The 16,412-nt window shown below is 36.9% G+C and overlaps 1 long non-coding RNA gene across 1 annotated transcript in view; it reads left to right on the forward strand.

The window, feature by feature from the left end:
• Window positions 1-3,000: 3,000 nt before the first annotated feature.
• The window catches only part of LOC128776557 (uncharacterized), a 200,836-nt gene continuing 187,424 nt past the window's right edge, over window positions 3,001-16,412 (forward strand). The window contains exon 1 of the long non-coding RNA XR_008421713.1: window positions 3,001-3,272. This is a non-coding gene — a long non-coding RNA (uncharacterized LOC128776557). The remainder of the gene's footprint in view (window positions 3,273-16,412) is intronic.

Raw genomic sequence — 16,412 nt, forward strand, 5'->3', positions numbered from 1 at the left:
CCCTGATAATTGCTTGTATCTCTGAGGGATTGGTTTTAATAATTCCATTTTCATTCATGATTTTATCTATTTGGGTCATCTCCCTTTTCTTTTTGAGAAGCCTGGCTAGAGGTTTGTCAATTTTGTTTATTTTTTCAAAAAACCAACTCTTGGTTTCGTTGATCTGCTCTACAGTTGTTTTAGATTCTATATTGTTTATTTCTGTTCTGATCTTTATTATTTCTCTTCTTCTGCTGGGTTTAGGCTGCCTTTGCTGTTCTGCTTCTATTTCCTTTAGGTGTGCTGTTAGATTTTGTATTTGGGATTTTTCTTGTTTCTTGAGATAGGCCTGGATTGCAATGTATTTTCCTCTCAGGACTGCCTTCGCTGCGTCCCAAAGTGTTTGGATTGTTGTAGTTTCATTTTCGTTTGTTTCCATATATTTTTTAATTTCTTCTCTAATTGCCTGGTTGACCCGCTCATTCTTTAGTAGGGTATTCTTTAACCTCCATGCTTTTGGAGGTTTTCCAGGCTTTTTCCTGTGGTTGATTTCCAGCTTCATAGCATTGTGGTCTGAAAGTATGCATGGTATAATTTCAATTCTTGTAAACTTATGAAGGGCTGTTTTGTGACCCAGTGTATGATCTATCTTGGAGAATGTTCCATGTGCACTCGAGAAGAAAGTATATTCTTTTGCTTTGGGATGCAGAGTTCTAAATATATCTGTCAAGTCCATCTGATCCAATGTGTCATTCAGGGCCCTTGTTTCTTTATTGATCCTGTGTCTAGATGATCTATCCGTTTCTGTAAGTGGAGTGTTAAAATGCCCTGCAATTACCACATTCTTATCAATAAGGTTGCTTATGTTTGTGAGTAATTGTTTTATATATTTGGGGGCTCCGGTATTCGGCGCATAGACATTTATAATTGTTACCTCTTCCTGGTGGATAGACCCTGTAATTACTATATAATGGCCTTCTTCACCTCTTGTTACAGCCTTTAATTTAAAGTCTAGTTTGTTTGATATAAGTATGGCTACTCCAGCTTTCTTTTGGCTTCCAGTAGCATGATAAATAGTTCTCCATCCCCTCACTCTCAATCTAAAGGTGTCCTCAGATCTAAAATGAGTCTCTTGTAGACAGCAAATAGATGGGTCTTGTTTTTTAATCCATTCTGATACCCTATGTCTTTTGGTTGGCGCATTTAATCCATTTACATTCAGTGTTATTATAGAAAGATACGGGTTTAGAGTCATTGTGATGTCTGTATGTTTTATGCTTGTAGTGATGTCTCTGGTACTTTGTCTCACAGGATCCCCCTTAGGATCTCTTGTAGGGCTGGTTTCGTGGTGACAAATTCCTTCAGTTTTTGTTTGTTTGGGAAGATCTTTATCTCTCCTTCTATTCTAAATGACAGACTTGCTGGATAAAGGATTCTCGGCTGCATATTTTTTCTGTTTAGCACACTGAAGATATCGTGCCAAGCCTTTCTGGCCTGCTAAGTTTCAAAAGAGAGATCAGTCACGAGTCTTATTGGTCTCCCTTTATATGTGAGGGCAAGTTTATCCCTTGCTGCTTTCAGAATTTTCTCTTCATCCTTGTATTTTGCCAGTTTCACTATGATATGTCGCGCAGAAGATCGATTCAAGTTACGTCTGAAGGGAGTTCTCTGTGCCTCTTGGATTTCAATGCCTTTTTCCTTCCCCAGTTCAGGGAAGTTCTCACTTATAATTTCTTCAAGTACCCCTTCAGCACCTTTCCCTCTCTCTTCCTCCTCTGGGATACCAATTATGCGTATATTATTTCTTTTTAGTGTATCACTAGTTCTCTAATTTTCCCTTCATACTCCTGGATTTTTTTATCTCTCTTTTTCTCAGCTTCCTCTTTTTCCATAATTTTATCTTCTAGTTCATCTATTCTCTCCTCTGCCTCTTCAATCCGAGCCGTGGACATTTCCATTTTATTTTGCATCTCGTTTAAAGCGTTTTTCAGCTCCTCCTGACTGTTCCTTAGTCCCTTGATCTCTGTAGCAAGAGATTCTCTGCTGTCCTCTATACTGTTTTCAAGCCCAGCGATTAATTTTATGACTACTATTCTATATTCACTTTCTGTTATATTATTTAAATCCTTTTTGATCAGTTCATTGGCTGTTGTTATTTCCTGGAGATTCTTTTGAGGGGAATTCTTCCATTTGGTCATTTTGGATAGTCCCTGGAGTGGTGCGGACCTGCAGGGCACTTCCCCTGTGCTCTGGTGTATAACTGGAGTTGGTGGGCGGGGCCGCAGTCAGACCTGATGTCTGCCCCCAGCCCACCGCTGGGTCCACATTCAGACTGGTGTGTGCCTTCTCTTCCCCTCTCTTAGGGGCGGGATTCACTGTGGGGTGGTGTGGCCCATCTGGGCTACTTGCACACTGCCAGGCTTCTGGTGCTGTGGATCTGTTGTATTAGCTGTGGTAGGCAAGGTGAGTAGGCAAGGTGCATTGGGGGCAGTAGGGGCAGGCTTAGCTCACTTCCTCTTAGGTGATCCACTTCAGGAGGGGCCCTGTGGCAGCGGGAGGGAGTCAGACCTGCTGCCGGAGGGGTGGCTCCGCAGAAGCACAGCGTTGGGTGTTTGCACGGAGCAAGCAAGTTCCCTGGCAGGAACCGGTTCCCTTCGGGATTTTGGCTGGGGGATGGGCGAGGGAGATGGAGCTGGTAAGCGCCTTTGTTCCCCGCCAAGCTGAGTTCTGTGGTCCGGGGCTCAGCAACTCTCCCTCCCTTTGTCCTCCAGCCTTCCCGCTTTCCGAGCAGAGCTGTTAACTTATGACCTCCCAGACGCTAAGTCGCGCTTGCTGTCGGTACACAGTCTGTCTGGCCCCTCCGCTTTTGCCAGCCAGACTCGGGGGCTCCGCTTGGCAGGCGAGCCGCCCCTCCGCCCCGGCTCCCTCCCGCCAGTCCGTGGAGCGCGCACCGCGTCTCCGCCCTTCCTACCCTCTTCCGTGGGCCTCTCGTCTGCGCTTGGCTCCGGAGACTCCGTTCTGCTAATCCTCTGGCGGTTTTCTTTGTTATTTAGGCAGGTGTAGGTGGAATCTAAGTGATCAGCAGGACGCTCGGTGAGCCCAGCGTCCTCCTATGCTGCCATCTTCCGACCATAGTGTTCTGAAAGGATGATCTTAAGGGAGCTAAGAACCTTTGGTGTCTGACCAGCATAAAAAGTGCAGAGCTCCATTTATGTTGCTACACTAGAAAAGAATAGTGATTCTTGGAAGATTGGCTCAGGACTGGAGAGAGGAGAGGACCCCAATTTTGGGAGGTAAGTTCTATTTCCATATTCCATTCTGTGAGAACTACTGACAATTCATCACTTCAGTAGAGAGCAGTAAATACAATATGGCTTAACTTGGAGTCTCTAAAGTAAGATTTTGTTTTCAAACTACTACTATTTATTAGTAAGCTATGAAATCAGTTTTATCAGTTAAAACAAGAATTTGTTTTTTTGTGAAAATTTTATTTTTTAAATAAAATAAAATAGAATAAACCAAAAGCAGAAAATGAGTGTGTATTATATATTAAAAGTAAGGAAAGCATTTCTGTTGGAAATGTATGTTTCAGTTATATATGTACATGATATGAGTACTTGTGAGAGTGTTTAATTTTGTATTGGGTTGTGAAGAAAGATATGCTTCTAACAGGATCTTGGTCAAAAATTTAAAAATTACTGTCTAAATGGAGCAGCAGGGGTATAAATTAGATAGTCATGAGATTTTTAACATTGAGATGAAAACATTTAGGATTTGCTCGTTTGCTATAAAAATTTTCAAATATATGTTTTCCTTATCATGAGATATAGATAAGAAGTTGGACTGACTCCAATATGGAGTTTCCTCAAAAAGTTAAAAATAGAACTACTGTTTGAGCTAGCAATTGTACAACTAGGTATTTACACAAAGGATACAAAAATACTGATTCAAAGGGGCACATTCATCCCAATGTTTATAGCAACATTATCAACAATAGCCAAAGTATGGAAAGAGCCCAAATATCCATTCACTAAAGAATGAATAAAGAAGAGATTATATATATATATATATATATACACACACACACACACATATATACACATGTATATGTATATAAATATACATATATACATGAATAGAATATTCATATATATATGAATAGAATATTACTGAGCCATCAAAAATGATGAAATCATTTGCAATGATGTGGTTTGAGCTAGAGTGTATTATGCTAAGCAAAGTAAGTCAGTAAGGAAAAGACAAATGTTATATGATTTCACTTATACGTGGAATTTAAGATACAAAACAGATGAACATAGGGAAGGGGAGAAAAACAAGAGAGGGAAGCAAACCATTCAAGACTCAACTACACAGAATAAACTGAGTGTTGCTGGAGGGAAAATGGGTGGGGGATGGGCTAAACGGGTGATGGGTTTGAAGGCAGGCACTTGTGATGAGCACTGGGTATTTTAAGTAAGTGATGAATCACTGAATTCTATTCCTGAAACCAATATTACACAGTATGTTGACTAACTAGAATTAAAAAAAAACCTTGAACCAAACAAACAAAAACCAATTACTAAAGTGTTTCTAAACATCAATTTTATTTTATTTTATTTTATTTTATTTTATTTTATTTTATTTTATTTCTTTTAACATTTTTTTCAATATATGAAATTTATTGTCAAATTGGTTTCCATACAACACCCAGTACTCATCCCAAAAGGTGCCCTCCTCAATACCCATCACCCACCATCCCCTCCCTCCCACCCCCCATCAACCCTCAGTTTGTTCTCACTAAACATCAATTTTAACATTCTGTAGTAGGTAGGATGATCCCTCAAAGATCTCCATGCAATCCTTGCAGTGTATGAATATGTAATACTAAGGCTATCTGCTTTAAAATTGTATTTGTATTTAAGGCTATCAGCTGCATCTTGACAGAATTCTAATTCTATGGAATTGGGATACAATGCATTTTGTGTGTGTGTGTGTGTGGTTTTAAACTGCTGAGTTTGTGGTAATTTGTTATAGCAGAGTGGAAAACTAATACACATTCTTAGCTTAAATGTTTACCTCCATATGCTAAAATGATTACAGAACTACATAGTGACAGCTACTCAGTGAAAATAAATATTGTTCTGACAAGAATTTTTCAGTCTTTACAGTATTCCAAAAATAAGTTGGACTTTGCTATCGGTAATCAGTGGGGTTATATGGAAGTGCTCACATTTTGTGTATAACATTTTAAAAGTGATAAATAGTAAAATATTTACTCCTTGGTGATTTCTTCCTTTGATGAGTGTGTGAAAACTTTTGCCACTTAAAAAAGTTGCCAATCTGGAAACACTGATTTCTTTTAAAATGTATTATTTTTTCAAGATATTTCTTAATGCTGGGCAAGCACAGAAGAAAAGATCATCTATGATGAAGAGTAAGCACACAAAATCGTTTTTCTGATTCATTCACTTTAAGGTTGCATAAGATAATAAGAGCAAAGAAGAAAAGTTTGCAGTGGCTTTTGTTAAATATGTGCTTTGACCTTAAAATTTTTAATACCGTGCTTTTTGACATAATAGGAAATTTACAAACACATATCTTATTTTCTGGCTCAGTTAACGTTCTCTTTCCTACCATAAATAAACACTACTTTCTTTTTCCTTGTCAAAGTGCTTAAAATTAAAGAACTAGCACTTAAATGAACTTTTTAAAAGTAGTGTGCATTTCTTAGAGGAAAACTCTGAACATCACGAGGGACTTATTGTGACTTTTACTTATGTCCTCATTGAACACGAAGTACAGAAATATCCTTAATTTTGTTATTCTGAGTTCTAAACCTTCATATTTACTGTAATCCTTCATTTCAGCATTCATTCTTTCTTGTCCAGATAGAGAAGAGAAACATGTGAATAGGTGCACGCACACATGCACACACACATACTTACAAAGACTAAATTATTATGATTTTGAGAAAAGGAAAATTTTTCCTTGGACTTCATGAAAGAAATAGGTGAAAATTGTATATGGTGCAGCACAGGGGAGAGGCAGACTGGGGGGGCCTTGCTACAAGGTTGGGAGTTGGGTTTAAAGTGAGCTGAGCCTAATGGATCCTCCAGCCCTACGTCTCAAGCTTTGAGACATTATTGAAATATCTGCCTCATTTTTCAAAAGAAATAGAAATTCTAGTTTGAGAAACAGGTCAAACTAATTTGGGAAAATGAGAAAATGTTTAGCTTTTCTTCCCACACTAAGCTAGTGCCTGGAGTCTCATGATTCAGAAAATATTCCTTTAAATTGTACAAGTGGATTGAAGCTAGGTGTATAACCCTTTTAAATAATATACGAAGACTGAAAAGAATGAACTTTTTTTTTTAGTTTTGTGGTTATTTTTGACAATGCATACCAAAATTTTAATTGACAAAATTTATTTAATGTGCTTTCCTTCTTATTTAGTCTGAGACTTATTTTTGCCCTTTCTTATCCCTTATTTCTTGTTTTCATATTTAAATTATTTATCTTATAGTTTATCAATATTTTGGAGGTAATAAATGTTACATGTAAATAATATGCAGGTAACAATAAATTCATATACAATTTGGAGCATTTGGCAGGTTGTTTATGTTTAGAATATTTACTATATGCAAGTAAAACAATTTTCTCTTTCTAAAATCCATAAAAAAGTAAAAAAATAAAACCACGGAAATGCAATGCTTGCATGTAAAACACTTATAAGAAATGGGTAAGAAAAAGAAAAACATAATTAGCATAAACAATAAATTATGTACACTCAAAAACCACTCTTGAATGACTAAGGGAGAGAAAAAGTTATTTCTTCTCATCACAATGTATTGTTAAAGGCAAGGCTGTTATAAAGACTGAATCCACAGGGGGCATAATGTCAAGAAATGACTTTGTCTAAACCCTAGCATCATTTCTTGAAGGCTGATAGTTATGGGCAGAAGGGTCAGTGCGTGAATGCATTGTCCTCCAGTCATCCTGCAAGAAGACAAGTTGGTCTAGGACTCAGATGAATACTCTGTCAGGCTTTGTTCCTTATAAAGGATCCTATCTTCAGCTCTCCCATTTATATCAGATGAGCTTGATATTAGCCCTGCCAGTAAAGAACAAATTGTTTTCTTGGATCCAGCTGTTTACAGAGATGCTGGGAACCAGTTTCTGAGAAGAAGTTGGAATTTTGTGTAACCCCTCCCCTTTGTTCTGTGGGAAAAAGAGTTGAGGGTAGCTAATCTTAATGGAATGGAAGCCTTAGTTCCTATTTTTATGTTTTCCAGGCTATCTGAAGAGAACTGCCTGGAACATTCACCATGTACAATCCTACCTTCTCCACACTTAATACAATATTAGTTTAAGTTTTGCTTCCGTAAAGATCAGCCAGCAGGGACACAGGTGTATGGAAGTGCTGACATACTAAACCTGTGGTTTTCATTACAGTCTGGGGATCTATACCTGGAAAATAAGAGAAAAGATAAAGACTCACACAAGATATGGTATAAACAATGACACACATCACTTCCACCTTCACTTCATTGACTAAAAATAACTCATCCGCGTTCACTTAACAGCAAGAAAGGTGTAGCTACTTTGCTTAGGCAAAGGTACATGGTTCAGCAAATAGCTAGACAGTCTGTGCCACAATGAAAGTAAGACAAAATTGTTGTATTTCCTCCTCAGATAATTGTCCTTTCAAATGTTTGTTGAGACATTTCCTTGAAGCATAACAGTCTTACTCACCCAACAGAATTTCCTTAACCTAAGTGTTGGAAAGAACGTGGTAAATATGAGTGATGATGTCATTTGTTGGAAGGAAGTGTGAGATCTCATGGACCCATCAGATCATGACCTAGGTCAAAGTCTGACACTTAACCAAGTGAGCCACCTGGGCGCCCCTAGAGCCTGAAGCTTTTAGAAAGACTTTTGATCTTAAACGATGTGCAGAGTTTTTGAAACAATAACAACCATACTGTAATTTTGTATAATGCTACTCCAGCAATAGCAACAAAAGTACAATTTAAGAAGGAAAGCGTAATGAGAAATCTGTTAACAGCTACAATAACATATAAGAAATCAAGAAATAAGTTCATCTTAAATTTATAGAGAGTGCTTGACAAAAAGTATAGTTCATAAACCAGCAGTTATCTATTTAATCTTACATTATAATGTTCATTAGTGATCAAAAATTTTTCCCCAAACTTATCACTTCTAGAAAGATGGGAGTTTTAACTTTGATGAGTAACATGGATACTTGTAGTCAAAAATAAATTTAAAGAGATATGCACTTTAATATACTAAAAAATAAAAGATATAATAGAGAAACTTTGCCACTTGAATCTCTGCTTTAAAATTATTGATAACCTATTATCAAAAGTTTTTAAAATTCAAGACGCCTCTGAGAAATGTATTTTAGGGGAAAGAGAAGAAGGAAAATGATGGAGAGAACGAGAATCACAGCATACCTGCAGTCCTCATTTAAAGATTTCTTGGGGCACCTGGGTGGCTCTGTTGGATGAGTGTCCGACTTTGGCTCAGGTCACGATCTCAGGGTTTCTGCGTTTGACCCCTGCGGAGGGCTCTATGCTGACAGCTCAGAGTCTGGACTTGCTTCAGATTCTGTGTCTCCCTCTCTCTCTGTGTTCCTCCCCCACTCAAACTCTGTCTCTCTCTCTGTCTCTCAAAAATAAATAAACATTAAAAAAAATTAAATATTTCTTTTTTTCCCAGCAAAGAAATTTCAGCTTTTTCAAACATCCCAAGTAGAAGTCTAATGGGGGAGGGAAGGCATTTGGAAACCTTAGCTGACTTTCGTTATTTGGCAGGCATGGGTGGAGTATTACAAATTTAGTCTTGCTGTTAAAAGCTTTTGTCTAACAATGATTCTGCTGTACGCAGTGCTCTGCATTCTTATTTGATTAAGCTTTACCTGTTCTTAACTATATATCTGCACTGTATGTAGCTCCATGTACTCAGATGACAAATAATGGGCTGTCGAAGAAGTGCCTACTGCTATCAGTCTGACTTGAAAACCACGATTAACAGGATAATGAGTAGAGTACTCAGAGGTTCATGCCTAAGTAGTGGGGAATAATCAGCATTCAGCAAAATGGGGGTTTAGTCTTGCCAAGCAAATATTAAAAGCGAGATCCAAAAATAATAAATAGTTTTTGTAATTTAGCTGCATATCTAAAATATTTCTTTAAAAATCATCACAGATACTCACAAGAATTTTAAAAATATACAGTTCCCAACAAGGCAAGTTTCATGTTATCTAGCATGCCATAAAAATTACTGAATATGCAAAGAGGTAGGAAAATATAATTCACGATGAGGAAGAAATCAGTCAAATTAAACTAAAATTGACCCAGAATAACACAGAGGTTGAAATTAGTGTAAAGGACAGTAAAAGTTATAATAGTATTCCATATGTTCTAAAAGTTGAGTAGAGGCATATATTTTTTCATGTTATAGAAACAAATTTTTTCTCAGACCACGTTTTTGTTCTTATACCAAACCTAGTACCTGAAATCTGTTTTGATGGTCAAGAAACATTTTATTCAAATTCCACCCTTACAGCACAATCTCAGTGTCAATATTTTTGTACTTCATCTAGAACATCTAGAATGAGATATATGCAGAATATGATACACATATAGTTGCACCTTGATCCTCTAGTTATCTAATGAATTTCACTTTATTCTCTAATTCCTCATGAAAATTTAAAATAGAACATTTCATAACTTCATAAATGTGAACAATAAATATTTGCATGAAATGAAATTATTCTTGGCATCGTACCATGTTATTACTTCTGTGTTCCATGTGATTTTCACCATATTTCATTTCATTGATTGCTTGTCAAATATTTTCAATTTTCAGAAAGTTTATGTTCACCCTTACTTTGCCATTACACATGGCTGAAGATAAATGGTCCTCTTATAAAAGTTAAAAAAAATTTTTTTTAATTTATTTTGGGGGGGGGGAGATTGTGAGCAGGAGAAACACAGAATTTGAAGCAGGCTCCAAGCTCTGAGCTGTCAGCACAGAGCCCAACATGGGCTCGAACTCGTGAACCATGAGGTCATACCTGAGCCGAAGTCGGCCATTTAACCAACTAAACCTGGCAGGCACCCCTACATGGTCCTCTTATAAAGGTGAGGTTCATTACTGCAGGGAGGGAAAAACCTGTCTGTCTGTGTTAATAATCTCCAGTGATGGTTGCCTGATGAATACTCCCTGATTCCATTCATGCTGTTATACATTAAGTATTAAGAAAACAACTTTAAAATACTTCCTGATTCCAAGAACACATACAGCTTCCAAAAATAGCTCATATTTGAATTAACAACCAATCCAAATAAATCTTTGAGATAGCTGAAATACTCTTAAAGTTTTTTTTTTCTTTTTAGTTTGAAAGTTCTTAAGTTCAAAAAATGTAATGATTCTTTGTATTTTTAAATTTCATAGCTCTTTTTGGTATTAGATCAGTTTTGCTGATCTTTAAGAAAATCAGTGACTGTCAGTGAATCACACTATTTCTTTTCTGGGAGGCTTAGCGATGGATGCTCAGAAAGATGAGGTAATTCACATAGTTTTCAAACTGTGCTTCATGACTGCCTGGGAGAACCTGCTACAGACTCAGATGTTTCAGTTCCCCAGCAGTCCTACTAACACATCATCTCTGACATGGAGTCCAACAGCTGTAATTTTAACCAGCTTCTTGAGCAATTTTAAATTACTCAGACTGTATCACAGCCTTCGATTTTTAAAATTTCACTTCTAGACCTCAGTCTGCATATGCATCAAGCAAAATGTAAATCAATTGTGTTTAAAGAGTGTCTTCAGATTTTGAATGTAAACACTAGAGTCTTCTAGCATAAACACTAGATATAAAGTTCCTAGAGTTCAAAATACTTTTTCTGCTTAATACTGAACTCTATTAGAGTATTATGCTAAGCAAAGTAGGTCAGACAGAGAAGACAAATACGATATGATTTCACTCATATGAGGAACTTAAAAAACAAAACATGATCATGGGGGGTGATGAAATAGAGGCAAAACATAAAATAGACTTTAACTATAGAGAACAAACAGGGTTGCTTAAGGGGAGGTGGTGTGGGTGGGAGATGGGTTAAATGGGAGATGGGTATTAAAGAGAGCACTTGGGGGACCCTGGGTGGCTCAGTCCATTAAGCTTCTGACCTCAGCTCAGGTCATGATCTCGCTGTTCGTGAGTCGAGCCCCGCATCAGTCTCTGTGCTCACAGCTCAGAGCCTGGAGCCTGCTTCAGACTCTGTGTCTCCCTCTCTCTCTGTGTTCCTCTCCTACTCTTGCTCTGTCTCTCTCTGTCAAAAATAAACAAACATAAAAAAAATTAAAAAAAATAGTGCACTTGTTGTGATAAGCACTGGGTATTGTATGGAAGTGTTGAATCACTAAATTCCACTCCTGAAACTAACATTATACTCTATGTTAACTAACTGGAATTCAAATAAAAACTTAGAAAACAAAATACTGAGCTCTGTTTATGAATCCAGAATGACTTTGAATTTGGTTATGCAAACTGAAATACTCTACTTTCAGGTATCATTGCACACATCTGGGGATTTTAGAAGCATCTTATGTTCTTTTCCTATTTCAGTCATGAAGGTACAGACACTTAGAGTGGGTAAATGCATTTTCAAAATTATGTGGCTGACAAATGATTTACTAAAGATTTGCATTTACCATATTTGATTTTACTTGCAATATTTTCTTTAGTTACCATCTTGTTACATCATAATCAGATGAGTATAACTAATTTTTCTTTTGAGTTAACAAAAAATTGAAAGTAGAATTTTAGTTTCTAATTTTGATGAGGGCAGCTGGGGAGAAACCGTGTACTTTAGGATGTTATAGTTATCCATAACAAATTATTTGAGTCACTTACTACCTTAATGAGACATTATTCTACTTCTCTGTGCCCCATTGTCACTTAGAGTAACCTACCATTTAGAGGAATAACAATAAACAGCAATTAAATATAAGCTTTAGAAATCTTTCAAGAAAGAAAAAAATGCGTACAATTACAATATGTGTTCAGTATGCACTACATTATTAATAATATAATTGCAAGTTAGAAAATTTATGAGACTACATAACAATAAAATTAGTAGAAATTGATAAATAATGCTCTATGATAGTACCTCACTATTGAAAAGTGTTGTATAATGGAATTAACAATCAAGTTGTTTCTGTCCAAAAGTTAAGAGGAATCAGGCACCTGGGTGACTCTGTCAGTTGAGTGTCTGTCTTCGCCTCAGGTCATGACCTCACAGTTTGTGGGTTCACACCCCATCAGGCTCTGTGCTAATAGCTCAGAGCCTGGAGCCTGCTTTGGATTCTGGTCTCCTTTCTCTGCCTCCCTCCACCCCCACCTCTCTCTCTCTCTCTCTCTCTCTCTCTCTCTCTCTCTCTCTCTCTCTCACACACACACACACACACACACACACACACACACAAGAATAAACATTAAAAAAATAAGTTAAAAAAATATAAAGAGGAATCATGTACTGGAAGAAACAAATCTGGTGAAACATTTGATGAAGCCACTCTGTGAATAAGACAGAAGGAAGAACACACAGGGCGAGCTCCTCAGTGGAGGGAGAATAACAGTAGAGAAGTCATGAAAATGTTGGTGGAACTATTTACAGTCAAGCTATATGGGAAAATGAAAGAAAATACTTGAGAGTATGTCGTAGACTCTGGGTCTAAAGTTCTTTCTTGTCTAGCAAGAGAGTGGGACGCAGGACGAAAAGTGAGAGATAACTAATGCCCAGGAAAAGACAAGAGCCCCGAATAAGGGTCTCTGCCTTGTATTTATTAGATCAGAAGGATTACAAATGTGATGGGTGTGTACAAAGAGACAAAGAAAATGGAAACATTAACCTGGGGATGTGAGGGAAAAGGGGGTTTTGAAGATATACAGTGTTTGGGGTTTGAGTCAATATAAAACAAAATCCTGGCACTGGGCAGATGGGTAGATGGTTAAAGGCAGACAGGAGGCGCTGTGTCTGTTTATCTTAGCTAGCCTAGGGGATAAGGCAGATAGGGGGAAAACCTCAGGGTTAACAAGACACCTTTTCTTTTGTTAACCATCTCCACTCTGGGCTGCTTTGCCTGCAGGGCCATAGTCCAATTCACCAATTTACCCCACTTTGCCCTATCCTCCTGTGAAAGCAGCTTTTCTGCTATAGTACTAAATTGGGGTTGCTTCCACCCTGAATACCTAATCTTGTTTATTTCATATACCTATGTATTGGGCACCTTTGTGCCCATTCCTATTTTAGGCCTTTACCTCTCCCTCTCTATTCTGGGGGCTCTGTACCCCCTCTCTATTTTGGGGTGCGTTTTCACCTCCATATTCATGGTGCCTTTGTACCCCCTATTCTTGGGGTGCCAATCTGGCTTACCCAAACTCGGGTGTGAGCATTTTATGGCTTTGTATTTCTTTATGCCTTGTTAACCCATTGGTATAAGCTCAGGTATAATTCCTAAGCTTATCCCCCACAAGAGTATATTTGGGCTTGCTCATGAGAAAACCTCTCTCACAGACACTGTTATGCAATGTAAACTTTCTGGTAATATTTTCAAACTAATGTATTTGCTTTAGTTAATGCAAAGCTGAAGGGAAGTAAGAGTGTTGTCGTATTATGGCTGACTTAATGGCATTAATAACTTTATGTAAGTTATTTTCATGTCTCACTCCTTTGTATCCAAATATGAACAAGCGAAATAGGTCTCTCTTCTGTCTGGTGTGTATGTGTATATCTGTGAAAATATGAGTAAAGAATGCTTATTATTTTTTTTTTTACTTAATACATTCACAAAAAAATTATAATTGAAACTAACATCAAAGTGTAACCTGTGACTTGACACTAAGTCATAGTGAACAACAAAATAATAGTAGTAGAGACAATGTTATCCAATGTTAAGGGCATTTCATGGTCGTTATTGCCTGTGGTATATCTCACACAGCTATTCTCTCAATTTAAAACCCCCTTTTTTTTTTTTTTTAATGCATCTCAGGTTGATTCCTTTACCTCTTATCTTATTATCTAGTTCTTAGCGTAAATGCCAGTTTTCTCCAGGAAGTATAAGTATCTTCTCTTTTCTCTTACATAATTCTAAAAATAAACTATGCGGTTTCCCTGTAATCACACTATTGCAATCTCTTGTCTCAGTGCCTGATGTCCCCAGTTAGACTCTTTACTCTTGCAAAATAATGTGTCTTCCAGATTGTTCACTATTATGTACTGACTTCCTAGCACAGGGCCTGACCTAGCTAAATTTGCTAACTACCTTTTGTAAAAAGGCTTCCATATACATATACACAAATTCACTGATTCAAAAATGATGTATACAATTACATAACAAAAACATTTAGTTAACAAGTATTTTAGTAAGTCATTTACATGTATATGTCTCAGAATAATACTGTCTGGGTTTGGATCCTAGATCCACTATATATACCATTTAATTTTCAGCAATTTATTTATTTTACTTGTTTCTTTTTCATCATCTGTAAAATAGTGTAATTGTATTATCACATTATAAGGATATGTTAAGATTAATATTAAGATTAAATGAGATAATACATGGCAAATATTTAGAAAAAAAAGTCTAGTAGACACAGAAAAATGGTAAATATAATGATTATCTACTAAACAATGGTATGGGCATAAAAAGATTTAAAATTACAGTACTATTTTTTCTTGGAGCACAAATTTAAATAAAGGAAATAGAGATACATAAAACAAACCTTATATATATATAAAATACTGAAGTACTATATAAAATATATAAATAACATTTATGTAAAATTAAAACAGGCATTTTAGAAGATTCCTTGGACATGGCAGAGTTGGCCTATTTTCAAAAAGGAAATACATAACAATTTTGTATATTGATTATACCTCAATAAACCTGAAACTGGGAGAAAAAAAAAAAGAAATACAAAATGTCTAACATATTTGCAGAAGTGTGACTGTAAGTGAAGCGACATGCTTACATTAAGACCAGTACCCCAAAAAAGTCCATAGGATACCCAAGGGAGGCTGAGCCCACACATGGTGAACTGGACACAGGGTGGAATGAAGACATATCTGAAGTTTAATCTGGATAGAGAAGAGCAAACTGTAGAAGGTTTACAATGCTAGACTGAAGAATAAAACTTTCATTCTAGATTTCATGGTATTTCTATAAAATTTTGACTGAGCAAATCGCATATTCAGTTACCTATCTGTAATTCATAAATATTACAATAGAAAAAGTCAGTAAGAAACAAAATTTCATTAAAATGAAGTTTGATATACTTTTTATTGTAATTCTTATTACCCTTTATACTCTTATCATAGATTTGAATCAGAATTTTATTTGGTTAGGGAGATAGCAGAGGAAGGCAATCTAGAAAAAAGCAGTTCAATTTGGATAAGAAATGTGATTATTTAAGAATTATCATTATTTAATAATAATATTTTTGATTTTCAGAAGTTTACTCTTCTTTCCAAAAGAGCATGGATTGGAAAATTTAGAAAAGCATGATAGACTAGATTCTAAAATTGAAAACTCAGCCTAGAGAATAGAGAAGGGAAGAAGATGTGTTATAAGAAGAATTTTACTACCATGAGGGAAATGAGCTCATTAAACCACAAGATTTGGAGATGATGACCCTGATGTTAGGATGTTGCCTGGGTCCTGAGGAGTCACCCAATTATCTAGATACTTGAACTTTGTCTGGTAAGATGTGGGTGCTAGTCAACAGAGTCAGAATTTGAAAGTATATGGGCCATGTGTTCTGTGGCCACACACACATGGTTCTCTAATCCCAGGCTGGCAAGTGGTGTTGAAGGCCCAGACATTCCTGTGGCCTACAGAGGCAGGTAGAGAAATGTTTGAGAGGCCAGGATGCAGGAAGGTGTTTGGATTTCAAATATGCGGGGCATGTAAAGGTCTTTGTGACTCTAGCCAGTGACTGGGCCAAGGTCATCAGTGTTGGGGTTCTGCTTCACAACCAAAAGCCAGGTGCAATAAGCATCCTCAGTATAGAGTCTGATATAAACCTGACTCCCTGCTCTTATCCTGGCAGTCCAATCAGAAATTTCTCCTTCTACACACTAGGGAAGAAGTTTCCTGGCTCTGGAAAGCCAGTAGGGAAGGCTAAGAAGGAGGATACATATAGGGTAGGGCCCCTTGGTGTTTGTGGGAGGTCAGAAGACCAAAGTGTTCTATATGCAATATTACACCATCATGGAGCATGGAACATGCAGCCATCCTTCTTTTTTTTTTTTTTTTAACATTAGTGAGGAAAGAGTTTTGGGAAAAAATTTTTTTTAAAGTTTTTATTTAACTTCCAGTTAGTTAACATACAGTGTAATAGTGCT

This window comes from Panthera pardus, unplaced genomic scaffold (genome assembly GCF_024362965.1).
Source record: "Panthera pardus isolate Hobbes unplaced genomic scaffold, ASM2436296v1 HiC_scaffold_13, whole genome shotgun sequence".
In the NCBI taxonomy this organism is placed as follows: domain Eukaryota; kingdom Metazoa; phylum Chordata; class Mammalia; order Carnivora; family Felidae; genus Panthera; species Panthera pardus.